General features: G+C 42.9%; 2 long non-coding RNA genes across 9 annotated transcripts in view; both read left to right on the top strand.

The window, feature by feature from the left end:
• Positions 1–1416, top strand: part of LOC139186876 (uncharacterized) — a 52382-nt gene extending 50966 nt beyond the window's left edge. Inside the window, exon 4 of the long non-coding RNA XR_011570549.1 lies at positions 940–1416. This is a non-coding gene — a long non-coding RNA (uncharacterized lncRNA). The remainder of the gene's footprint in view (positions 1–939) is intronic.
• LOC139186875 (uncharacterized) overlaps positions 1–26718 on the top strand; it is a 436582-nt gene that overhangs the window by 90124 nt on the left and 319740 nt on the right. The window lies entirely within an intron of this gene.

The raw sequence follows: 26718 nt of genomic DNA, 5'->3' as shown, positions 1-26718 counted from the left end.
ACAACATTCAGTTGCCCAGAGACAGGAAAATCTTATTAGGCAAATCCCCTTAAGAATGCAGCATTAGAGAAAATATGTCCTTAAGCAATCTTGGAATGAAGAATTTCCTCCCAAACAAGTTGTAAAACCCCCTGGTGGCTCAGAGGTTAAAGCATCTGTGTGCAGTGCAGGAGACCTAAGTTTGATCCCTGGGTCTAGAAGATCCACTGGAGAAGGAAATGGCAACCCACTCCAGTATTCTTGCCTGGAGAATCCCATGGACGGAGGAGCCTGGTGGGCTACAGTCCACAGGGTCGCAAAGAGTCGGACACGACTGAGCGACTTCACTTTCACTTTTCTTTCTAAGAGAAAAGACTGAAAAAATTGGCTACATAAAATTATAACATTTCGGTCCAGGAGAAAAAGTGTAATGAATGACACTTAAAGGACTGTTTTTCTCAACAGATAAAGTGAAAGTGAAAGTTGCTCAATCGTGTCCAACTCTTTGAAACCCCTGGACTATAACGTCCGTAGAATTTTCTAGGCCAGAATACTGGAGTGGGTAGCTTTTCCCTTCTCCGGGGATCTTCCCGACCTAAGGATCAAACCCAGGTCTCCTGCATAATGAGCTATTACCAATTAGTAAGAGATCATTTGGTCAAAAGAAACATGAGTAAGCTGATTGATTAAAAAAAAAAAATTGGCTTATTAGCATATGGAAAAATGCTCAGCATCGTGTATAATTAAAGAAATGAACATTACAACACCAATGAGGAGTTTGTCCAGGTTGGATTGGTTTTGTCAGCTTGATTATCATCATATTGGTGAGGTGTGAAGAAATAAGAATTTTTATCAAGAACAGATACAGATTTTTGGAGGGCAATTTGACAGTAACTATCAAATTTAATACAAATGCTTGGGCAAGGACTAATATTTAATTTTTATTTTTTGAACTACAAGAATTCCCTCATCATTTATTCTTCAGAAATCGAGACACAGTGTGGAAGAGAGGATGCATGCCTTTGCTTTCTGGCCTCCCTGGGATCACAAGAGGAAAGAGAACACTGACCGCTATCAGTACAGAAAGTATTTTTATAGAAGGGAGGAGGAGCTTTCCACCCCGTTTGTAAGACCTGGTCTGAAGGAGAGGGGCCAGACCCCAGGGTCCTCTTGAAGGACTAATATTTTAAATAAGGTATTTTACCCACGCATATGCACATATGAACGTGTACTTGGATTGTTTTGTAGTATGTAAAGTTAACACCAAAGACTAGCAGCGAATTCAGTCAGGAAGATACTGTGAAGTAAACTACTGTAAATCTATAAAATGGAATACTACACAGCTCTGACAAAGATGACAAAGAACAATATGTGTGTGTGTCTGAAATATGTATATTTTGAAATGTGTGTGTGAAATATATATGGTCTTGAGATTCAGTTAAATTAATTATGTCCTTTTATACCCATCTTTAACCTTTCTTTGTTGCAAGTGTGCTACATATGTAAAATTGCACAAAGCAGAATACACAGCTCAATGAATGAGAACAAAATGAATATCATGTAACTGCTAATCTGATGAAGAAAGAGAACTCTGTCTATACCCTTTCTTTTCGTCTACAAGCTCATGGATAATTTCCGTCATTCAAAGCTTCTTGGGATTGGAACACTGAAAATCGTTAACACCACTGTTCTCTCCTATCTGAAAATGTCTTTGTGAGAATCACATGACTTAGTGTTAATGTTGTTCTTCTAAGTGACAGAGAGCTCTGCAAATGAGGATGAAGATGGCCATTCAGTCTGATAGATGTGTGAAGCCTGCAAGGACATCATGCTTGCAGTTGTCCTTAAGCCTTCCCTTCCTTGGGAAGACAGAATGTAAGGAAAAGAGTGGTATTCTGAACGAGACAATCTGTTGGTCATCATCCTTCCAGTAAATTTGACTTGAAGCCATATAGTCCAACCTGTGAGTGAGAATGCACAAACTTCCTAATTGTTCTGAATCTCTGACTTTTGGCAGGACACTGCCGAACTAGAGCCATTCAAGCTTTTGGGAGACTTTCCCAGAGCTGTGACCTTGTAGGAATGGTCTTCAGTGACTAGGGGAGGGGGTCCCTTACCAGTAATTGCTAGGGATGTGAAATAATACATGTGCCCTGCCAGGTTGCATTCTAGCTATGTGACCTCTGACGAGTCATTTAACCTCACTGAGCCTGAATTACCTACTTTCTTGAGGATGTACATAACCCCAACCTACCTAACCCTAACCTCACAAGGTGCTGTGAGTGTCCCCGTGAGATGGTTCATATAAACTTCTCCCTGAGGTTCCTCACTTGACCAGTACTCAGAACTGTTTGCTGTGTAAACTGTCTTGGAATATCTAACTGGGTCATCACGGTGAGTGAGACTGCAGCATGTGGGCCTATATATTTCTTACACATGAACACAGGCAGCCAGGTATGGATGTGGAGAGTGGGGTGATGGTTTTCTGACTCAGAAAACCACGATTTAGTCCTCAGCTCTCCATTGCTCCTAAGTAGGTCTTTCATGTATGAAGTCACAGAGTCTTTGTACACTCAAGATAGTGACACATGGGGCTTGCAGTGCAAAGACCAGGATCTGTCAGGCTTATATAGAAGAAATAAGAGTATGAAGTGAATGCCAAGGCTTTATGTTTGTGTGAGTAGGATGTGGAGAGCAGAGGGGAGAGAGAGAAAGGCACAGAAGTAGAAATGTATAAAGCTTGACTTTTGGCACCAGACAGATTGGAATGGAATGTTCTTTAAGAGGAACACTAGAGAGCCCAGCAAGATGTATATTTGGGGGACCTCTCTGGAAGTCTTTGATGCCAGTCTAGGCACTTAGCATTGATCTCCTAGATAGTAGAAAAGAGCCACTGAAGGTTCTTAAACAGGGATGTGACAGGTCTCAAGCCCAGGAGGTAAAACTGAATTAGCAAATTAGTTAGGAAACAAGATAGTTATTATCCACAACTAAGGCATTATTATGTTCCGCTCAAGAACAATCCCCTGGCACAGAGCCTCATGTTCTCAACAGACGCCTGCTGAATTTTTATTTTGAATATAAAATTGCTGTAGCCCAGATGTCATTTGGCCTCCCCAGCTTTTTCATATAAAGTGATGTGACATTTTAAATCTGAAGCAAGTGACTTTAAATCTTTCTCTTGCACAGACCCAGTCCAAGGGGTGAGATGAGTTTAGACGTGACGGCAGCCCTCCATCCTCCTTACTCCCCCTCAAATGGGCCACGGGGCCTGGGTTAAGCCCCACTTCCTATTCCTCTGGTTCTTTCTCTGATACTGCCTATCACCATGTGCCAACCCCTCCAGGCTTTCCAGACTTCCACAGCGAGTGTGGTGCAAGGCTCTGATGTGAAGTAAATGAAACAAGACTAAAGGCCATGAAGTCAGCAGCATGCAGAGGCACCACTTGAAGCGGGTGTCTGCCTTTGAAAATATCCACGAGGTTTCCTCTGCCATGGGCACAGCCCTGTCATAGGAACTGATGTGTAAGAGAGCAGAATGCATAAAATACAACCCAGTCTATCCATCTCAAGCCATTGACATTTGCCTCATGGTGTCCTAATTAACTCTGGATGCTTTTTATGTCCTTTATGCGTTTTTATATCATAGAAAGTGAACTGTGTTGGTTGCCCCACGTCATTTGTGAGAGAATTGTGGAAGCTAATTAAAAACAAAACCAAAAGCCACAGATGTAATTATTACATAATGAGGTAAGGATAACATTATCAGATGCTATTACATATACCAAGAGCGAATTTTAATTAGAACCCCAGGTAGTTACTGAGAAATCAGGTATAAAGAAATTCTACCAGGACCACCTATTTGCAAAATAATCATGCATCACAATTATTGCTTGGGTATAAATCAAATTCCATGGATATACTTCTTAAAAGGAAGACAGTTCTCTGGTCTTGGCCTGTGCAAAACAAATAAATAAAACACATGCATTATCAAGACCAGTTTCCTCAATCTGATACTGCAGGCACAAAAGATTTAGGACCTTCTGAAACATGTAATCCTCTAGTATCAAAGATTAGATTCATTCTTTCTAGTTTCTATAAAGTATAAATATGAGCTGTGTCTGTAATGGCAATGAAATAAATATTTTAAGGCATATACTCCTGTTCTTACACATAATTTATAATCCTATTTTATGACTCTGTGTGTGTATGTGTATAAAATACACAATTCATCCCAGCACAATATGTCACAATGACAGTAATATACTTGTACATATTGTGAAATAGTGCCAAGCAACTGGTAAACTTTTCAGTAAGTCATCCCTAAAGACCCTTTCTAGAACTTAAGCCATGTGTCGTCTCCATCTTGTGGCCAGGTGGCCAGGAGAAAACAAAAGAGGCTGTATGATAGAAGGCGGGGAGGCAGGTTAATCTCTCTGAACATCTATTGCCTGATGGAGGCTGACTGGAAGGCCCGCCCTGGTCCAGCGGAAGGAGAACCACTGGTGGATGATCACTGTCTTCTGTGATCACGAGGGTGTTGTGGCAGCTGGTGGTGATGTGCAGGGAATCAGTTTCCTATTTTGCGCCTAATGAAAACATTCGCTAGATTCAAATCCAGGTTTTTGTGTTCTAACCTCAGCCACCTGTCTCCCCAACAACTAAATGGCTGCGTGACCTTGGGCAAGCCCTTTAACTTCTCTGAACCAGAGCTTCTCTATCTTTTGAATGGGAACCGTGGTGCTCACTCAGTCCTAGTGTAGCATGAGGTCACCATAGGATGAGCAGTTTAAAATTAGTGGATTCAACTTCGATGGGTTCCCAGGTGGTGCTAGTGGTGAAGAACCCGCCTGCCAGTGCAGGAGATGTAAGACACACAGGTTCCATCCCTGGGTTGGGAAGATCCCCTGGAGGAGGGGAGCCCAGTGGGCTACAGTCTGAGGGTCAGAAGAGTTGATTGTGACAGTGACTTAACAGCAACAGTAAAGGAATTCAGTGACATTTGAAGTGTCATGTAGTGCTAAATGCCACAAAGGACAGATGCAGCAGGACTGGGGAGAGAGCTTGCTGGTCGGGAGGACGTTGTTTTGGATAAGGTGCTGGAAGGGCCTCAGGATCCACATTTGATCACAGAAACGGATGTAGTCAGGGAGTGGGTCACATGGCTCCCTGGGGGAAAGCTGTTCCAGGTGGAGGGACAGCAAATGCCAGAACTGTGTTGCATGGGTTCAAGGGCCAGGAACAAAGCCAGTATGGCTTTTCCATTTCTGCATGCTTGTCCATTGGAGTTCATTTTGAGGTGTAGCCCTCACAAACAACCATGGATTTCAGGGGCCAGGAAAAGTCAGATGGTGGTGCTCACTCACTCACACAGCACAGTGCACAGGGGCTGTCACCTCTGTTACCCTGCTCATTGATTTCCTGCCTTTACTTATAAATGTATATTTAGACCATGATGAAGTTACTCTTGGGGCTTCTCAGGTATCTTAGTTCAGTTCAGTTGCTCAGTTGTGTCCAACTCTTTGCAACCCCATGGACCGCAGCATGCCAGGCTTCCCTGTCTATCACCAACTCCTGGAGCCTGCCCAAACTCATGTCCATTGAGTTGGTGATGCCATCCAGCCATCTCATCCTCTGTCGTCCCCTTCTCCTCCTGCCCCCAATCCCTCCCAGCATCAGGGTCTTTTCCAATGAGTCAACTCTTCACATGAGGTGGCCAAAGTATTGGAGCTTCAGCTTCAGCATCAGTCCTTCCAATGAATATTCAGGACTGCTTTCCTTTAGGATTGACAGGTTTGATCTCCTTGCAGTCCAAGGGACTCCCAAGAGTCTTCAACACAACAGTTCAAAAGCATCAATTCCAGGTGCCTCAGTAAAGAATCCACTTACTGATGCAGAAGACACAAGAGACACAGTTTCGATCCCTGAGTCAGGAAGATCCCCTGGAGTAGGGAATGGCAACCCACTGCAGTTTGCCTGGAAAATTCCATGGACAGAGGAGCCTGGTGAGCTACAGTCCTTGGGGTTGTGAAGAGTTGGACACGACTGAACACACACGCACATTACTCTTGCCCTGTAAGTAAATAGGTAAATCAAATCTTTTTCTTTCAGGAAATAAGTATTGTACTGTTAGACAGCCTGATTTATGGGAGTAGTAGAAACAAACCAAAAACGTTGTTTAAAAGGTGCAGTCTGTCAAGCAGTTGACTCTGCAGGGCAGCTTCTTCTGCAGCGGTGTGGAAAGAGGAGTGTCACATTCACCCCACCCCCAACCTCTTTGTCTTCCTCCTCCTGGGCAGTGCTTCTTCCTCAGCCTCTGGATTTATAAGACCATTGTGCTAACAGTGCTGTATGCAGTTTACAAGCCTTTGCTCAATTCTCGTGGTCCTTATGGAAGTGTAATATTAAACTAGTCACATAAGACTGAGACAATGAAATGCAGTCACATACATTAAGTGTTTAGCACAATGCCAGGTATAGGGTAGATTCCCCCAAATGGTAGCTGTTATTATCACAACATTACTTTATTTAGTCCTCCTACATACCCAAGGAAAGGGGCATTATAATCCTCAAATTATAGGCACAGACAGGTTAAATAACTTCTCCAGAGTCACTCTGCTAGTTTCAGTCCAAGATAGGGTTTAAATCTCAATCTGTCTAGTGCTAAAGACTGTGTTCTTTTTCTTCACATACTACCTCACTACTCTTCAATTTCCTTATATCTATAAAATGGATATAATATATATATGTGTGCATGTATATGTATATTATGTATGCATATGTGTACCCATATGTTATAAAGGTATTTCAATGCTAAGTTATATGAGTATATATATATATTTATAAACTATATCAATATAAAATGGATACTTAACATGTGTTTATTTTATAAAGGTATATGTGTGCCTGTACATCTGTGTTCTTGAGATGGCATTGAGTAAAATTAAAACATTATTATTAGTTGAAATAATTGTTCGTTTGAATGTGTCCTTAGGCTGTTGGAGCCCTGACCAGGAAATGATATCTGGTAATGGAGGGTCTGGGCTTCCCTGGTGTCTCAGATGGTAAAAAATCTGCCTGAAATGCAGGAGACCTGGGTTTGATTCCTGACTCAGGAAGATCTCCTGGAGAAGGAAATGGCAACGCACCCCAGTATTCTGAGGGCCTGGCAGGCTACAGTCCATGGGGTCACAAAGAGTCAGGCATGACTAAGCAACTGACGATGGAGGGCCTAACCAATAGCTGCTGGGTGTTGGGTAAGTAGCCCAGCCTCCTCAGGCCTTGGCTGGAATATTTCTGGGGCAGGCATTGTTCACAACTTCCCATGTATTTCTGGAGGAATGATACTCTGGTTGTTCTCTGTGGTTACTGAATATGTACCAAACCCCTCTTTGCCTTCCTCCTCCCGTGTCACGGTGCCATTGCCCTGCCAGCATCTCTGACCCCTCTAAAATAAACCACATGCTGTTGCTTCTCTGCTCAGGGCCTGCTTCTGTAGTTGTTCAGTCACTCAGCCTTGTAACTATTTGGGACCCTATGGACTGCAGCGTGCCAGGCTTCACAGTCCTTCACCATTTCCCAGAGCTTGCTCCAACTCATGTCCATTGAATCAGAAATTCTCTCCAACCATCTCGTCCTCTGTCATCCTCTTCTCCTGCCTTGAATCTTGCCCAGCATCAGGGTCTTTTCCAATGAGTTGGCTCTTCATATCAGTGGTTAAATATTGGAGCTTCAGTTTCAGCATCAGTCTTTCTAATGAATATGCAGGATTGATTTCCTTTAGGATTGACTGGTTTGACCACCTTGCAGTCCAAGGGACTCGAGAGTCTTCTCCAACACACCACAGTTCAAAAGTATCAATTTTTCAGTGGTTCAGCCTTCTTTATGGTCCAACTCTCACATCCATACATGACTACTGGAAAAACCATAGTTTTGACTAGACAGAGCTTTTTTGGCAAAGTAATGTCTCTGCTTTTGAATATGCTGTCCAAGTTTGTCATAGCTTTTTTCCATGGAGCAAATGTCTTTTAAGTTTGTGGCTGCAGTCACCATCTGAGGTGATTTTGGAACCCAAGAAAATAGAATCTATCACTGTTTCCATTGTTTCACCATCTATTTGCCATGAAGTGATGGAACCAGACATTATGATCTTAGTTTTTTGAATTTTGAGTTTTAAGACAGCATTTTCATTTTCATCCTCTTCATTCACCTTCATCAAGAGGATCCTCTTCACTTTCTGCCATAAGGGTTGTATCATCTGCATATCTGAGGTTATTGATATTTCTCCCAGAAATCTTGACTCTAGCTGTGCTTCATCCAGCCCAGCATTTCACGTGATGTACTCTGCATATAAGGTAAATAAGGAGGGTGAAATCATGCAGCCTTGACATACTCCTTTCCCAATTTGGAACCAGTCTGTTGTTCCATGTCCAGTTCTAACTGTTGCTTCTTGACCTGCATACAGATTTCTCAGGAGGCAGGTCAGGTGGTCTGGTAGTCCCATCTCTTTAAGAATTTTCCACAGTTTGTTGTGATCCACATAGTCAAAGGCTTTGGCATAGTCAATGAAGCAGAAGTAGATGTTTTTCTGGGATTCTCTTGCTTTTCCGATGATCCAACAGATGTTGGCAATTTGATCTTTGGCTCTCCTGCCTTTTCTAAATCCACTTTGAACATCTGGAAGTTCTTGTTGAAGCCTGGCTTGGAGAATTTTGAGCATTACTTTGCTAACATGTGAAATGAAAACAATTGTACATAGTTAGAACATGCATTGCCCTTCTTTGGGAGTGGAATGAAAACTGACCTTTTCTAGTCCAGTGGCCACTGCTGAGTTTTCCAAATTTGCTGGCATATTGAGTGCAGTACTTTCACAGTATTGTCTTTTAGGATTTGAAATAGCTCATCTGGAATTCCATCACCTCCATGAGCTTTGTTCGTAGTGATGCTTCCTAAGGCCCACTTGACCGCATTCCAGGATGTCTGGCTCTTGGTGAGTGATCACACCATCGTGGCTATCTGGGCCATGAAGATCTTTTTTGTATAGTTCTGTGTGTTCTTGCCACCGCTTCTTAATATTCTCTGCTTCTGTTAGGTCCATACCAGTTCTGTCCTTTATTGTGCCCATCTTTGCATGAAATGTTCCCTTAGTATCCCTAATTTTCTTGAAGAGGTCTCTAGTCTTTCCCATTCTATGGTTTTCCTCTATTTCTTTGCACTGTTCACTGAGGAAGGCCTTCTTTTCTCTCCTTGCTATTCTTTGGAATTCTACGTTCAGATGGGTCTATCTTTCCTTTTCTCCTTTGCCTTTAGCTTCTCTTCTTTTGCCAGCTATTTGTAAGGCCTCCTGAAACAGCCATTTTGCCTTTGTGGGTTTCTTTTTCTTGGGGATGGTTTTGGGTACTGCCTCCGGTATAGTGTCACTAACCTCTGTCTATTGTTCTTTAGGCACTCTGTCTATCAGATCTAATCACTTGAATCTATTTGTCACTTCTACTGTATAGTCATAAGAGATTGATTTAGGTCATACCTGGGTGGTCTAGTGGTTTTCCCTACTTTCTTCAATTTAAATCTGAATTTGGCAACAAGGAGTTCATGATCTGAGCCACGTCAGCTCCCAAGCTTGTTTCTGCTGACTGTATAGAGTTTCTCCATCTTCAACTGCAAAGACTGTAATCAATCTGATTTCGGTATTGACCATCTGGTGATGTCCATATGTAGAGTTGTCTCTTGTGTTGTTGGAAGAAGATTATTGCTATGACCAATGCATTCTCTTGGGAAAACTCTGTTAGCCTTTTCTCTGCTTCATTTTGTATTCTAAGGCTAAACTTGCCTGTTACTCCAGGTATCTTTTGATTTCCTACTTTGGAGACCTGGCTTAAAAAATGGGTCTGGAGGCACAGAATGTTAGAGGCTGTGCATCTCTTGAGAGAAATTATGTGAGCTACCCACATTGCCACTGTTGGCTCCTCCACCTTAGTCTCCGTTGCCTCAGTGTCTGGGATGGGACTGTAATACCCACTTTTCACAGGTGCTCAGGAGGTCTTGGAGAAAATCTCATAAAAATGCTTTGCACTTGCGCATCACTGGAAACAAGTGGAATTTTCTGCGACACCGCACCTCTTATTAGCTCTGTTATTGAATACCAACTCCTGCTGGTCTCTGTGTTATAAGCTGGTATTAAAAGCACTCAAAGAGAAGTTTGGCTGCAGAATACTTCAAATATATATCTCCCTGCTGTTGCTATACTGACTTACGAAACACATCAAACAGTCCTACCACTGCAGTGCCTGTTGAAAAAGAGGAACAGGTAAGCTCCCCTGGGCATCAGTGACAGGGCCTAATAGCTCCTGTTTTTGCTGCCATCCAGCTGGTTTATGTGTTTGGCATTTAGCCTCAGCTCTTTATATGGTATTTATCACTGTGATTAAGTAAGGGGCAGAGACATTTGGAATGGCTTTGCCCGAGAAGTCACCTGAGCCTTGTTGTTTTTATGTTGCAATAATGGAGCACAGGCATTGTATGTTCCTGCTGATCCTGGGCAGGCCAAGATATGCCATTCAAATGGCAGGAAGGAAGCAAGTCTATGATGCTAACAAGAATTTATCTCCAAGATTAGAGTCCTCACAGTGCCTTTTCCTCACCCTGCTGTCCACTGAACTCTTTATGATGGTGTCTATTAATTGTAATCCCTCGTGGAAGGCATTCTGTGCATTGCTGTTGTTCAGTCTCTTAGTTGTATCTGACTTTTTGTGACCCCATGGACTGTAGCCCACCAGGCTCCTCTGTCCATGGGTTTTCCCAGGCAAGAATACTGGAGTGGGTAGCCATTTCATCCAGGAGATCTTCCCCACCCAGGGATCAAACCGACATCTCCTGCATTGCAGCACTGAGTCCCTGAAGAATCCCTCTATGCATTGAGTACTTACCATTTCTTAACCTTCTCAACATTTCTATGCAATGAGAAATAGAAAATTATTTCTATTTTGTTTGAATGAGCTAAAGGACTCTCAAATAGTCTAGGATTGTTTACTAAGGGATTTATTAGATCCTAGATATGTGGACATGTATGGATGTGAGAGTTGGACCGTGAAGAAGGCTAAGTGCCGAAGAATTGATGCTTTTGAACTATGGTGTTGGATAAGACTATTCAGAGTCCCTTGGACTGCAAGGAGATCCAACCAGTCCATTCTGAAGGAGATCAGCCCTGGGATTTCTTTGGAAGGAATGATGCTAAAGCTGAAACTCCAGTACTTTGGCCACCTCATGTGAAGAGTTGACTCATTGGAAAAGACTCTATGCTGGGAGGGATTGGGGGCAGGAGGAGAAGGGGATGACAGAGGATAAGATGGTTGGATGGCATCACTGACTCGATGGACGTGAGTCTGGGTGAACTCCGGGAGTTGGTGATGGACAGGGAGGCCTGGCGTGCTGCGATTCATGGGGTCACAAAGAGCCGGACACGACTGAGCGACTGAACTGAACTGATGTGGACAATGGGCTAGATTTTGTGGGAGAACTAGGAGTTGACAGGCTGAGGGGGATCATATCGGATTCTTTGTGACCCCGTGGACTGTAGCCCACCAGACTCCTCCGTCCATGGGATTCTCCAGGCAAGAATACTGGAGTGGGTTGCCATTTCCTTCTCCAGTGGATCTTCCAGACCCAGGGATCGAACTTAGGTCTCCTGCATTGCAGGCAGACACTTTAACCTCTGAGCCACCAGGGGGTTTTATGAGGGGGATGGAGAACCTTCAAATAAAGTCGCTGACCACACTCTGTAAACTTAAAGGGTCAGGCAAATAAAAGGCATCTCAGGAAGAGAAACAATGTTCTCTAAAATCTGTGAGACTCAGGTGTCCTGGTGTGTCGTCCTGGCTTTAATCATGGTTAGCAAGTCTCTCAGCTTTTTTAATCCTACCTCCTTTTTATTTCTTTCCTTTCCTTTCCACCTCCTTCCTTTCCTTTCAAAGGAGAGAACATGCCTGTTCTCCCGTCCTCTGGGCATGATGTGCTATGCTCACTGCTCACATTGTATAGGTTGAAAGTGTTATAAAAAGCAGAGAGCATTCATTAGTTGTGGCTAACATATCTGGCTGTGTATTGGCACCGTGAACCCAGTTGCATGATCTCATTATTCATGTATCTATAAAAGAAGGCTGGGATTTTCCCAATAGTCATGTGCAAATGTGAGAGCTGGACCATAAAGAAGGCTGAGCGCTGAAGAATTGATGCTTTCGAGCTGTTATACTGGAGAAGGTCCTTGAGAATCCCTCAGACAGAAAGGAGATCAAAGCAGTCAATTCTAAAGGATTCAACCTTGAATATTCATTGGAAGGACTAATGTTGAAGCTGAAGCCCCAATACTTTGGCCACCTGATGTGAAAAGCTGAGTCATTGGAAAAGACCCTGATGCTGGAAAAGATTGAGGTCAGGAGAAGGGGGCAACAGAGGATGAAATGGTTGGATGGCATCACTGACTCAATGGACATGAGATTGAGCAATCTCTGGAAGATAGTGAGGGACAAAGAAGCCTGGCACGCTGCAATCGATGGGGCCGCAAAGAGTCGGACACGACTGAACAACAACACCACCTCATCAGCTCTGGCTCTGTATTGGCACCATAAACCCAGTTCTATTATCTCATTATTCATGTACCTATACAAAGACCTCTTTGATGGACAGAGTCCTGCCATCTTTAATGCTGAGACAGCTGGGTGGAAACTATTTGCAGGACTGTTCTGTCAGTTCAGTTCACAAGTTTTCTGTCAGTAGCCTACTAGCTTTTCCAGGATTACACTAAGTGCGTTTATGGGTAGGGAGATGTGTGAGCATACAGGAAAAATAGGGTAGCATTTAAAAGGAAAAGGCAGCTGCTTCCATGAGACCACCAGCTCCTGGTGTTCCGCCTCCTTTCCTCACTGTTCTTTCTCAGCCTCTCACATCTCTCCGTTCCTGCCCACACTGAAATGCTGCAGCTCGGGGGTACCACCATTTTAGAACATTTTCTGTTCGTATTCTAAACTTACAGCCATTACCTTGAAAGAGTGGATTTCCCTGGAGTACAAGAGAAGAGAACTTTATTTCCTTATGCTTTCATATCTGCTCTCTGGGGCTCATTTCTCCTAGCCCTGAATGAAATCCAAGGCCATCCCACGATTTTTCTGATCACTCTGAGGTGGGGCTACGTGTTAGTCCTTCAGTCATCTCCTACTCTTTGTGACCCCATGGATGTAACCCACCAGGCTCCTCTGTTCATGGAATTCTCCAGGCAAGAATATGGGGGTGGGTAGCCATTCCCTTCTCCAGGGTGTCTTCCCAACCCAGGGATCAAACCCAGACCTCCTGCATTGGAGGCAGATTCTTTACCATCTGAGCCACCAAGGAAGTCCCATAGCATCCATTAAAACCAAGCATCAAAATTAATTGAACCTAGAACCAGACATTTAAAGTATTGTATCATAAAGAATTAAAGCAAGATTTTTTAAAGGACACATTTGTTTCCATTCATTAAAGGATAATTTTCAAAAAATATAAAATCATACAAAATGAACATGTGTCAAAGATTTTATCTACTTTATTAATTAAAACAAAAATCCATAAGATGATTAATACAATTCAAAGGAAAATCTGAAGAGCACACATATTTACAGTCAATCAAAAATGCTAAAATGAATTTGCTAATGCTTACAAAACTGGTTGATATCCTGTAAGGCAGCAAACTGTAGAGTTTCGCTGGTGGCTTAGCAGTAAAGAATCCGCCTGCCAATGTAAGAGACTCAGGTTCAATCTCTGGGTTGGGAAGGCCCTCTGGAGAAGAAAATGGCAACCCACTCAAGTATTCTTGCCTGGGAAATCCCAGGGACAGAGGAGCCTGGTGGGCTACAGTCCATGGGGTCGAAAAAGAGTCAGACATGACTTAGGAGTAAAAAACAACAACGAGGCAGCAAACCAGTTTTCTATGGGGCAGGAATCAGGTGCACCTCTGCTAGACGCAACTCATTTGCATTTCCATGGGTAAAAATAATTTGAATTATCATCATATCCTTACTATTAATCAGTTCAGTTCAGTTCAGTCGCTCAGTAGTGTCCGACTTTTTGTGACCCCATGAATCACAGCACGCCAGGCCTCCCTGTCCCTCACCAACTCCCGGAGTTCACCCAGACTCACGTCCATCGAGTCAGTGATGCCATCCAGCCATCTCATCCTCTGTCGTCCCCTTCTCCTCCTGCCCCCAATCCCTCCCAGCATCAGAGTCTTTTCCAATGAGTCAACTCTTCGCGTGAGGTGGCCAAAGTATTGGAGTTTCAGTTTCAGCATCAGTCCTTCCAATGAACAGTTCTTCTTTGGAAGAACACCCAGTCCTTCCAAAGAACATCAGTCCTTCCAATGAACACTTAAGCATTAGTCCTTCCAATGAACACCTTCCAATGAACACCAGGACTGATCTCCTTTAGGATGGACTGGTTGAATCTCCCTGCAGTCCAAGGGACTCTCAAAAGTCTTCTCCAACACCACAGTTCAAAAGCATCAATTATTCGGCACGCAGATTTCATCACAGTCCAACTCTCACATCCGTACTACTGGAAAAACCATAGCCTTGACTAGATGGACCTTTGTTGGCAAAGTAATATCTCTGCTTTTCAATATGCTATCTAGGTTGGTCATAACTTTCCTTCCAAGGAGTAAGCATCTTTTAATTTCATAGCTGCAATCACCACCTGCAGTAATTTTAGAGTCCAGCAAAATAAAATCTGACACTGTTTCCACTGTTTCTCCATCTATTTCCCATGAAGTGATGGGACCAGATGTCATGATCTTAGTTTCCTGAATGTTGAGCTTTCAGCCAACTGTTTCACTCTCCTCTTTCACTTTCATCAAGAGGCTTTTTAGTTCCTCTTCTTTCTGCCATAAGGGTGGTTTCATCTGCATATCTGAGGTTATTGATATTTCTCCTGGCAATCTTGATTCCAGCTTGTGCCTCCTCCAGCCCAGTGTTTCTCATGATGTCTCTGCATATAAGTTAAATAAGCAGGGTGACAATATACAGCCTTGACGTACTCCTTTTCCTATTTGGAGCCAGTCTGTTGTTCCATGTCCAGTTCTAACTGTTGCTTCCTAGCCTGCATACAGGTTTCTCAAGAGGCAGGTCAGGTGGTCTAGTATTCCCATCTCTTTCAGAATTTTCCACAGTTTATTGTGATCCACACAGTCAAAGGCTTTGGCATAGTCAATAAAGCAGAAATAAATATTTTTCTGGAACTCTCTTGCTTTTTCGATGATCCAGCAGATGTTGGCAATTTGATCTCTGGTTCCTCTCTGCCTTTTCTAAAACCAGCTTGAACATCTGGAAGTTCACAGTTCACATATTGCTGAAGCCTGGCTTGGAGATTTTTGAGCATTATTTTACTAGCGTGTGAGATGAGTGCAATTGTGCAGTAGTTTGAGCATTCTTTGGCATTGCCTTTCTCTGGGAGTGGAATAAAAACTGACCTTTTCCAGTCCTGTGGCCACTGCTGAGTTTTCCACATTTGCTGGCATATTGAGTTCAGCACTTTCACAGCATCATCTTTGAGGATTTGGAATAGCTCAACTGGAATTCTATCACCTCCACTAGCTTTGTTCATAGTGAGGCTTTCTAAGGCCCACTTGACTTCACACTCCAGGATGTCTGGCTCTAGGTGAGTGATCACACCATTGTCATTATCTGAGTCGTGAAGATCTTTTTTGTATAGTTCTTCTGTGTATTCTTGCCACCTCTTCTTAATATCTTCTGCTTCTGTTAGGTCCATATCATTTCTGTCCTTTATCGAGCCCATCTTTACAATTAATAGAGTTGTAAAATAGCCTGCTCCAACCCTGGTGGCTCAGAAGGTAAAGAATCCACCTGTAATGCAGGAGACCTGGGTTCGATTCCTGTGTTGGGAAGATCCCCTGGAGGAGGGCATGACAACCCACTCCAGTAATCTTGCCTGGAGAATCCCCATGGACAGAGGAGTCTGACGGGCTATAGTCCTTGGGGTCACAAAGAGTCGGACACGACTGAGTAACTAAGCACATTCCAGCAAGACAATCAAAGATGCAAAGCTCTATAGAATCGCATAACCCTAAAGGGTTTCCTAGATTATGCTCAGCATTCCCCTGAAAGGATACCTAGTAATCTTTTATGCATTTCAAAGACTTTCATAATTTTCCTAATTGCAGTACTCTCACAGGAATATTTGTAATATTATTTTTCATGGTATATATGACTGACAATTTTGGTGGTATTAATAAGCAAATTTCAAGTTATTTTAAAGCAGTTTTCATTTCATTTCCATTTTAAACCATTACATTTTGCATTTTTGTCTGTGCTTTTTAGTGTATATAAAACAATAGAACTTACAAATACCTTATACAAAAATAAACATAAATATATATTAAATATTTAGAATTAAAAAATATTTTACCAATGAAGTACCAGTGAAGATGTACTGTTGCAACTTTGAAGATCACTGTTCTGAGACTAAAAGTTCTCAGTATCTTCAGAGACACAGTCTTTTAGCAAGAGTTCTCAGTCCTTTTTCCCCTTGTCAACTACACTGGCTATATCCCACACTGTTAGCTGACTTATTAGTCAGAATGGTTAGCTTGCTCAAGAACCACAGTCTCTAGCATTGAAAACTGGCTGCTTGAACATATTTCAGTAAGGGAGATCATTATATTGATAGAGTCTTAGTAGATTTATTGGAGGAGAGAAGGCAAAGGAACAAATGTGTGAGGCTACTGGGGTCTGTTTTAATGACGAGTCATTAATGAGTCATTCAATGGTTTTCTTGGGTTGGGCAAAGAGGTGACAGAATAGTTCCGGATCCGTGGCCAGAGCTAGGTGGTGATTTCTAAGCAAGTACTGAAGAGACAGTTGTTTGATGTTATTTATTGCACCAAGAAGAGTGTTTTTGCTCGAATAAGGATAAACTGACACTAGAGTAGGCAAATTAATGGTTTTAGGAAGTCCCTTATAACAGTTTCTTGAGGCTGTGGAACAAACTGCCACAGACTTAAAACAACAGAAGTTTATTCTTTCAGAGTTGTGGAGGCCAGAAAGGTAAAACCTATGAGTTGACGGGGCCACACGCCTTACAGAGGCCCTAAGGGACACTCCTCTCCTCTTTTCAGTGTCTGGTGGCTGTTGGCCTTCTTCAGCCTGTGGTTGTACCTCCCTCTGTTCCATCATCATGTCAGCTTCTCCTCCATGCCTGAATGTGTCTCTTCGCTCTCTCTCTCTTTTCTCAAAACATATTTTATTTATTTATGGCTGTGCTGGGTCTCCCTTGCTGCATGGGCTTTTCTCTAGTTGCGGTGAGCAGGGGCTACCGTACTTGCGGTGCAATAACAGAGGCCCTCATTGAAATGGCTTCTCTTGTTGTGGGCCAAAGGTTCTAGGGCACGTGGGCATCAATAGTTGCAGCTCCTGGGCTCGACAGCAGAGCCTCACAGTTGCGTAACTCCATGGTTGTGGAAAAAGGGCTCTAGGGTGGGCGGGAATCGGTAGTTACGGCTCCAGGCTCCAGAGCACAGATTCCATAGTAGTGGTGCGCGGGCTTAGGCGCTCCACCGCATGGGGATCCTCCCTGATCAAGGATGGAACCCATGTCTCCTGCACTGGCAGGCAGATGCTTTACCACTGAGCCACCAGGGAAGCTCTGTCTTCTGTCTCTGAAAATCCTTAATTCAATTACATCTTTGACCATCTAACATATTATCCATTCCTTTGGTGTGAAGGTGATATTCCCAGGTTCCAGAGATACAACATGGATGTCTTTTGGGCGATATACTGGGTTGAAGAGTATCCCCTCCAAACATCATGGCCACTTGGAACTGCAGAATATAGCCGTATTTGAAGTAGGGTCTTGGCAGATGTAAGTAGTCATAATGATGTCATACTGGGCCAGGGTGGGCCCTAATCCAGGGACTGGTGTCCTTATAAGAAGAGGAAAAAGACACAGAGCACACATGGAGGGGAGAATAGGACAGCTTGTGCTGAGGAGGGCAGAGACTGCAGTGGTGTGTCCACAGGCCAAAGAGCAGCACAGATGCCAGAGCCACCAGAACATAAGACCAGTTCATAGACATGTCTTTAGAGTTGGAGGCAGCACACTAAGAGAGAGATGGCTTTTGAGGAGTCATGCCTGTAGCACAAAGTTCATGCCCCCATTTCCCCTTTTCCTTCTGTTGGAGCCAATCAGGCAGAAATTAAAGATCCTCTCTGATCGGGTGACATTTCCAGCCTCTTGGCCCTGCTACAATCTGTGTATTCTTTGTGGCTTTTGGGAAGTCCTATTTGTCAGCTTTGTCCCATCCTTTTCCCCACATCCCCATAAACCTAACACTACAGAGCAGAGGCTTGGGTTGAAGAAGGTGGCAATACACTGGTAATTCTGCTCCTCCACCCAGATCCACCCTCCACCCTTGTCCCTGCTCTGTGTCCCCAGAGCCTGAGCACACGACTGAATGATCAGAATTAATGTTGGTTTTCCTTCTTTCTCCCATCTTTCTGGCTCTCATGGAAGGAGCCTTGGGTAGAAGAGGATTCCCAAACATTGAAAATAGGCCTATATCTTATCCACTGGCTTAGACAATGGCATTGTTTTTGCATATGAATACATGTGTTTGGTTTCCTTTCAGCAGGAATTGGTTTGACATCTTCTCTTGCCCTACCTCAAGTCAATATTTTCAAACTATACCTAACCTTGATCCGTTTTCCTTCTGGTTGGCAGCCTGTCCTTTTTCAACCTGGTGCAAAGTTTTAGAAAAGAATGCCATTCTCATACATTCCAAGGAGCCACATGGAAGTGGGTGTCTATTGCTCTGTTCACTGTGGAGGGTCAAGAATGTGTGTCTGAAACACCAGCCTGCTGAACATAAGTTACATCCTAAACCCTCTGTCTCCATAAATAACCCCTGGCAGTTTCACAGCCTGGGGTACCCCAGCTAACACTGGCAGCTAACTTAACACCAATCAATCTTTCTAATGCCTTTCATGGTTTGGTTTCATTAAGAGCCGAGGCCATCATTCACCCATGCCTGCTTGGCCACCATGTTGATTTGTGTCTCCTTATTGTGTGAACGAATATGCATCCCCGAACACCTGAGATTTCCTCAGAAAGACAGTGCTGCTGAGTGCTCCCTATTTATGGCTTAGCATAAGAATATATATTGCCTTTTATTACATGGCCATTAGAGAGTAAAATCTGGGGAGAGATTTCCATTGGAGTGTAGTGAGCATAATTATAAACTTGGAGATGATGTGAAATATACCCTTGCTAGAATATTCACTGAGTTTTCAAAGAGGGTTTTCTTCTGGTGACACCAATTAATCATGGCCTGTGTGAGCCCATGATACTCCCCCCTCCTCGTTATTCCTGTTTTCCAGGCTTTGTTTAGCCCTTATCTCTGTCCCTGTATCTAGCCAAGAATTGGCCAATTTGAATGAAAAAGAGACCATTGATAGGTCTCTGGTAAAACCTCATCAAAAGGAGTGTTTCTCTGTCAGTTATGTGTAGGATTCTGAGGTGAAAATCTAGGTCTTGGGGGAGAGAGGAAGTAAAGGGAATGAAAAAAAAAAAAAAAGCCTCTGTAACAGAGGGTCCAGGAACCACTTTATCCGGCTCAGCACGAATACCTGCACCATGGGCACAGCCTGCCCCCCAACCCCCCAGAGTACCCTCTTTTAGTGAAACTGGGGGTGAGGAAAATTGGTACTTAAGTTAAAGCTTCAACCAAGCAGTTTTTGATTACATAGCTAGAATTTGCTCACCAGATCCTCATGGTTCATACTAACCTTGGCAGGGTCTCAATGGCCATTTTTCACACTTGACTTATTCTTGAATAATTTCTGAAACACATTAAGCCTAGAAAGCTTTCCCTCTAACCTCACTCACGCATATTTTTCTTTGCCTCTCTACATTATCCCTAAGCCTCTTCGGGATTTTTATCATAAAGGCCACAGGAGAGCCCATTCATCTTTTCTGCCTACATTTGTGTGTCCACTGTGGACATCAATGGGTGGGCTGAAATGGGCGTACTAAGGCATGCAACTGAGGGTGGATAGAACCTAATCTTCCCAGTCTTGTCCTTTCCACCCACCTGCTCCCTTAGCTTGTGTCAGCAATTAACTCCCCCTTCCCCACACCTCCATCCCTTCCATATCCCTAGTGGCTTCACACAGCCAGCTCTCCTCTGTAATCCCTTGCTTCTCCGTCCATCACACAAGCACAAACCTTGATTAGTCTCTACACTCTCTATGTCAGAAACAAAACTAAACTAAACACAAACAATTATAGCAACAAACCCTTCTGGTCCCTTTGCTTTCTGAATCAATGATTTGTGACTGAGTGTGTGTGTGTGTGTGGGGAGGGTGGGTATCTTAGGATGATGCTGAAAAAGTAAAATCAGAATCTGTAGTAAGGGAGTGTACCTTAAAGGCCACATTCAGCATTGTGATTTTACATTTAGAAGATACAGCCTCCCTAGCAAAAACCTGGTTTTATTATCTATATTACACAATGTAAACAGAATTCGATAAGACCTGGAGAAGACTCCAGGAAAATGTCTTCTTTTTTCATTTTATGAAACAAGTTATACAATGTAAATATGACTTGGAAAAACTGGACAAGAAAGAAAAGTAGTTATCTGCCATTACCTGAGAGAAGGTTCACACTGCCTTGATGAAGGGATAAACACTTTGAGAGAGTGTATAAGGATTGTGTTTATCCATTTGTTTCACTCGTTGGGTCTGTTTGGTTAATGAGTTACCTCTCACCATATCCCCTCACCAGGATTGTTTGTAGTGAAATCCTGGTAACTTCTACTAACAAAGCAGTTTGATAGTAAGGGCTGAAAAACCAGAAATGGTGGCAACTTGAGCACTGAGCAAGTTTTCTGATTCATTTCTTCAGGGGTTAAGAAGTTTTCTATCCCATGCTCAAAAATGACCAAAACATCAATGCGTGTCTTCCTTTCCTTGGTTTAAGATATTTGCCCCTGCTTGAAATGGAAGTATCAGTAGGAGATATTGTTCTTTTAGCCAAATTTTAGTCACTATGAGCTCAGAGTGACTGGGTTCCGTCCTAAGAACAAAAGGATGTGAGCAAAGCATGGAGAGGGTGTTAGTACAGTGAGCAGTTAAAAGAGGGAAGGGAGGTGTCCAGATTGATTTTGTGTGTGTGTGTGCCAGTACTTCTCTGCTCCTTATATCCTTATTCTTTGCCATGTAACAAAGTTGTTCTTCCCTTGAAAGGATAGGGTTGTGGGTATGCAAGGAGATCAAACCAGTCAATTCTAAAGGAAATCAACCCTGAATGTTCTTTGGAAGGACTGATGTTGAGGCTCAAACTTTAATACTTTGGCCACCTGATGCAAAGATACGACTCACTGGAAAAGACTCTGATGTTGGAAAAGATTGAAGGCAGGAGAAGAGGGCAGCAGAGGATAAGATGATCAGATAGCATCACCAACTCAATGGACATGAATCTGAGCAAACTCCGGGACATAGTGAAGGACAAGGACTTTGGTGTGCTGTAATCCATGGGGTTGCAGAGTCGGACATAACTGAGTGACTGAACAACGATGACAGAGGAAAAGTTTCATGACACTGGATTGGGCTACAATTACTTAGATATGACACTAAAAGCTCAGGCAACAAAGGAAAAAACAGATAAATTAACTTCATCAAGATTAAAAACTTTTGTTGTATCAAAGAACAATATGATAAGATCAGGCACATTCAGGGTGATAGGACCTTAGAGACAAAACATAGTATGGACAGAGTGAAAGGCAACCCATAGAGTGGGAGAAACTATTTTCAAATTAGATACCTGATAAGAGATTAATTGGGAAAGGAAATGTCAACCCACTCCTGTATCTTGTCTGCAAATTCCATGGACAGAGCAGCCTGGCGGGCTACAGTCTATGGGGTTCACAAGAGTTGGACATGACTTGGCAACCAAACAACAACAGATGAGATTATTATACAGAATATTTAAACAGCCCCGCAACCCAAAACAACAACAAAGCAAACACCCCTATTAAAAAATGAACACAGGACTTTAACTGACATTTTTTCTGAAGAAGATGTACAAGTAGCCAGAAAGATGCTCAGAATCACTAATCATTAAGGAAATGCAAGTTAAATCCACAATGAGCTACCACTTAATACCCATTGGGATCATTATTATTAAAAAAAAAAAAAACAAAACATAAAATAACAAGTGTTAGTGAGGATATGGAGAAATTGGAACTTTTATGATGTGCTGGTAGGAAGGTACTGTTATAGCCACTTTGAGGAACTGAAAAATGGCAGTTCCTCCAAAAAATTAAATTGAACTACCATATGATTCAGCAGTTCTTTTAACTATGTACACCAAAATTGAAAACACGGATTCAGATACTTATACACTCATATCTGTAGCATTCAGTTCACAATTGACAGAAGGCAGAAGTAACCAGTGTTAGTTGACGGATACATGAATAAACAAAATGTGGTATACACAAAGAATGGAATATTATTCAACTTTATAAATGAAAGAAAATCTGATACATGCCAAACATGGATGAACCTTGAAAACCTGCTGAGATAAGCCAGTCACAGTACTGTGCACTTAAAAAGGTAAAAGTTTATGTTATATATAAGAAGAAAAGTGGAATTGCTCAGTCATGTCCGACTCTTTGTGACCCCATGGACTGCAGCCTGCCAGACTCCTCTGACCATGAAATACTCTAGGCAAGAATACTGGAGTGGGAAGCCATTTCCTTCTCCAGGGGATCTTCCCAACCCAGGGATCAAACCTGGGTCTCATACATGGCAGGCAGATTCTTTACCATCTGAGCCACAAGAAAAATATACATAAAAAATATATATATATATACACACACACACATATGTTATATACATATATGTATATAGTGTGCATATTATATATGTATATATTATGTATATTTGCCACAACAAGAGGTGGGACTAGCCATAGAAGAGGAGGAAGTGATATTCATTGGAAGGGCTGATGCTGAAACTGAAGCTCCAATACTTTGACCACCTGATGTGAAGAGCTGACTAATTGGAAAAGACCCTGATGCTGGGAAAGATTGAAGGTAGGAGGAGAAGGGGACAACAGAAGATGAGGTGGTTGGATGGCATCACTGACTCAATGGGCATGAGTTTGAGTATGCTCTGGGAGATAGTGGCAGGCAGGGAGGCCTGGCGTGCTGCTGTTCATGGGTCGCAAAGAGTTGGACACAACTGAGCAACTGAACAACAATAAGCCATAGAGAGGAGGAAGTGATAGTGTGCAGGACTGACCCTAGACTTTGTGAGGCCTCCTGTGCTTCTGCTTGCTGTTTTGAGCCATAGCCAAAACATAGCCATTGGGATGCCCTTTCAGGCTAAACCCTAGAATGACTAAGCACGCATGGAGCGAATTGAATCCATGCCTCAGCTAGGAATCAGGATATCTGTATCCACAGTTTAAGGTGGAACCATCTAGATGAATGCTGCCTAGGTTGGCCAACTCTTGATGACCTGCAATTGGTTAAATGAGTTTAGTAATTATTATTGAAGCCTCTAATTTTGGAATAGTTGTTACACAGCCATGTTGCGAAGCAAGAATTAAGGTGGAGAAGAGAAAGTCTAGTAGAGTACTCCATGAAAGAGCAATACTTTTAGCTTCATAATTGTCCCAGTGCCAGCCATTTCTCCTCTAGTGAAGGTATGTTTAATCAGGGTTATCTCTGAGGATCACCAAAATTTCCCTTGCTGCTTCATCCATAGACTAAAAATAGACTCAAGTGCGTTAGTTCTGTTCGATGCCTATGTATCAACCACTAGCTTTGTCAAAACACTATTTATGTTGTCTTATGTGGCTCTTCATTGCTCTTAGGATAAATTCCTAGTTTCCTGATACAGCTTTTACATCTTACTTGCCTGGTAACTTCCTCTCCAGTGTCACCTCTTACTCAGTCCCTCTCATTTTTATCCCTCCTGTCATCTCTTAGTCTCTCTGTTTGTCTCTCCTTCCCTGATTTTTTTCTCTCATTCTTTCTTTGGGCTTTCAGATTTGGTACCCCTCTAACTGGAACATCCATCCACTCTGATATTTTTTCAAACTAGTTCCTGATCATCCTTCCATTAGGTCTTAATTTCAGTGTTACTTTCTTCAAAGGGTCTCCCATGTTTCCTGGGAGGTATTTCTGTGGTATTTCTAAACCGGCTGCTTCAAAGAGAATTATAAAATAATAAGTATTTTGCCCCTAACCTCTGGATTTACTAAATAGAGCATTTATTCTTGAACCTGCCTTTTAACTGAGTAATACAAGTCAGGGGCCCATCCATAGAAAAGGAAATTTATGGGCTTATGAATCTTCATTTGCAGTTCTTGAGAGTATAATGATGACTTCTGATTTAGACATTCCCCAGAGATGCGGCTGAGCTGGTGCTAAAAAACCTCAGCTATTTACTAGGATATCAATCCCTCTCATCAGGACATTAATTCCTAGGAATGTTTTAGTCTCTCAATTGGTAATTTCCATCACTCATTCCATGACTAGCAATTAATATTCATTAAGGGTCCATGCTGCTGCTGCTGCTGCTCCTGCTAAGTCGCTTCAGTCCTGTCCGACTCTGTACGACCCAATGGACGGCAGCCCATCAGGCTCCCCTGTCCTTGGGATTCTCCAGGCAAGAACAATGGAGTGGGTTGCCATTATCTTCTCCAATGCGTGAAAGTGAAAAGTGAAAGTGAAGTCACTCAGTCGTGTCCGACTCTTCGAGACCCCATGGACTGCAGCCGACCAGGCTCCTCTGTCCATGGGATTTTCCAGGCAAGGGCCCATAAGACACCTAATTCTCCCGTGTACTGGGCATGTATCTACCGGGGGTAAGAGAATTTGATCAAAGCACCAAATCTTCCTAGGTCATCTTATTAAATAGTCTTTTTTTTTTTTCAGTTTAAGCAAGTTGTTTTACACTGCGACTTGATACACACACACACATTTCCACTTCAAGGGTCTAATTGATTCATCATTGTGTTACATTATTATTCACTAAGTAATATATTATTTAATTATAATACATACAAATGAGATTATTAAATATTACTCACTAAATAATATAATAACTTATGAGAAAGTAATTTATAAATTCTGAAGAATAACATACATATTTCATAAAAGTTCTTCTAAGAGCATAAACTTGTTCATCAAATTCAGAAATATGAGGAAAAGTGGGCCTTCACTTTTCTGATCTGACTGTGTCACTCTCTGCTTGAGAATTCTTCAAGGGTAACCTTGGCATTGTAGGTGATACCCAAATCATCTTTCCGGGCCTGCTCCTGCCCCACCCCTCACCTTGTACCTTTGAGTTCCTGCTCATCCTCTCTCCTCAACCTAGGCAGCTTTTCCACCTAATGAACCCTTGTACTTTCCTCAAGGCCTAACCTGAAGTCACACTGTTCACAGGCCTTCCCTACCCTGTACTCAAGGTAGAAGGTATTCCTCTCTGTACACGTTCATAGCATAACACATGCAGTCTTGGGACAGCCCCTCTCCATAGTAACAGACGTGTCTCATTCATCTTGCCATTTCCCAGCCCCTCAAAGAACGGCTACTCACAATGCTTGTTGCCTCCCATCTTGCAGCATTATAACCAACAAGGGCATCCTTTTCCTTCCAGAAACGGTCCCTTAAGCCTATCGTTGGTTTCAGAACAATGGGCCGGAGGGATGCTGGCCAGGGCTTGATCTAGGTTGGCCATTTCATATTGCAGTGGCTCCAGGAATTGGGGGCTTTAGGAAATAGACAATTCCAAGAGACAGGGGAAGACCCTGTATCCCACCTGGATATAGATTCCCATGCAGTGCACACTCACCATCATCCCCCAGAGAGATTTGGAAAGATCTGCTGTCATCCTGGGGCTTCCCTGGTGGCTCAGCGGTAAAGACTCCTCCTGTCAATACAGGAGCTGCAGGACATGCAGGTTCGATCCCTGGGTCGGGAAAACCCTCTGGAGAAGGAAATGGCAACCCACTCCAGTATTCTTACCTGGGAAATCCCATGGGCAAAGGAGCCTGGCAGGCTATTGTCCATGGGGTTGCAAAGAGTCGGACACTGCTGAGCATGCATGCAGGCATGCCACGATCTTCCTAGTGTGGATAGCTCTGTTTCCGCAGGTACCAGACCCTCCCCTCCTGGAACACAACCACTCTTGCAGTGATAGTGCTCTGAGCCCCGCTCAGAAATGAGGAGGAAAGGAAAATCTCGTTTGTGGAGCACACGCTATGTGTTTATGAACATCAGCTCGTTATTCATAACATTCGACAGATGAGGTGACCAAAGTGCCGAGGTAGAGGCACTTGATTAGGATCACATACCCAGGGAACTGTGGGAACTCCAGTCACTAGAACTCAGTCTCATCTTTTTCCACCTCCTTACCTTTGGAGAGATCTCTTATAAAATTCCACTCCAGTCACTTGATTAAATCTCCCTGGAAACCTACCCTAGACTTGTATGCCCCTAAGCAAAATGACAAATGACTAAAGGGGAATAGAAATCATCTTTTAATCATCTTTAAGGCCATAGATGCACATAAATGACTTTCTGGGGGGAGTAACAGTGCTTTCAGAGGGCAATCTAAATTCTGGCTGAATACCATCAATAACAATAACAATAGAATAGAGAAAGCAGGGACCATGTGGAAAAGGCTGGTAAGG

The sequence above is a fragment of the Bos indicus genome, chromosome 14 (assembly GCF_029378745.1).
Source record: "Bos indicus isolate NIAB-ARS_2022 breed Sahiwal x Tharparkar chromosome 14, NIAB-ARS_B.indTharparkar_mat_pri_1.0, whole genome shotgun sequence".
Lineage (NCBI taxonomy): Eukaryota > Metazoa > Chordata > Mammalia > Artiodactyla > Bovidae > Bos > Bos indicus.
Note: the sequence above shows the minus strand (reverse complement) of the source record. Positions and strands in the feature narration are given on the sequence as shown.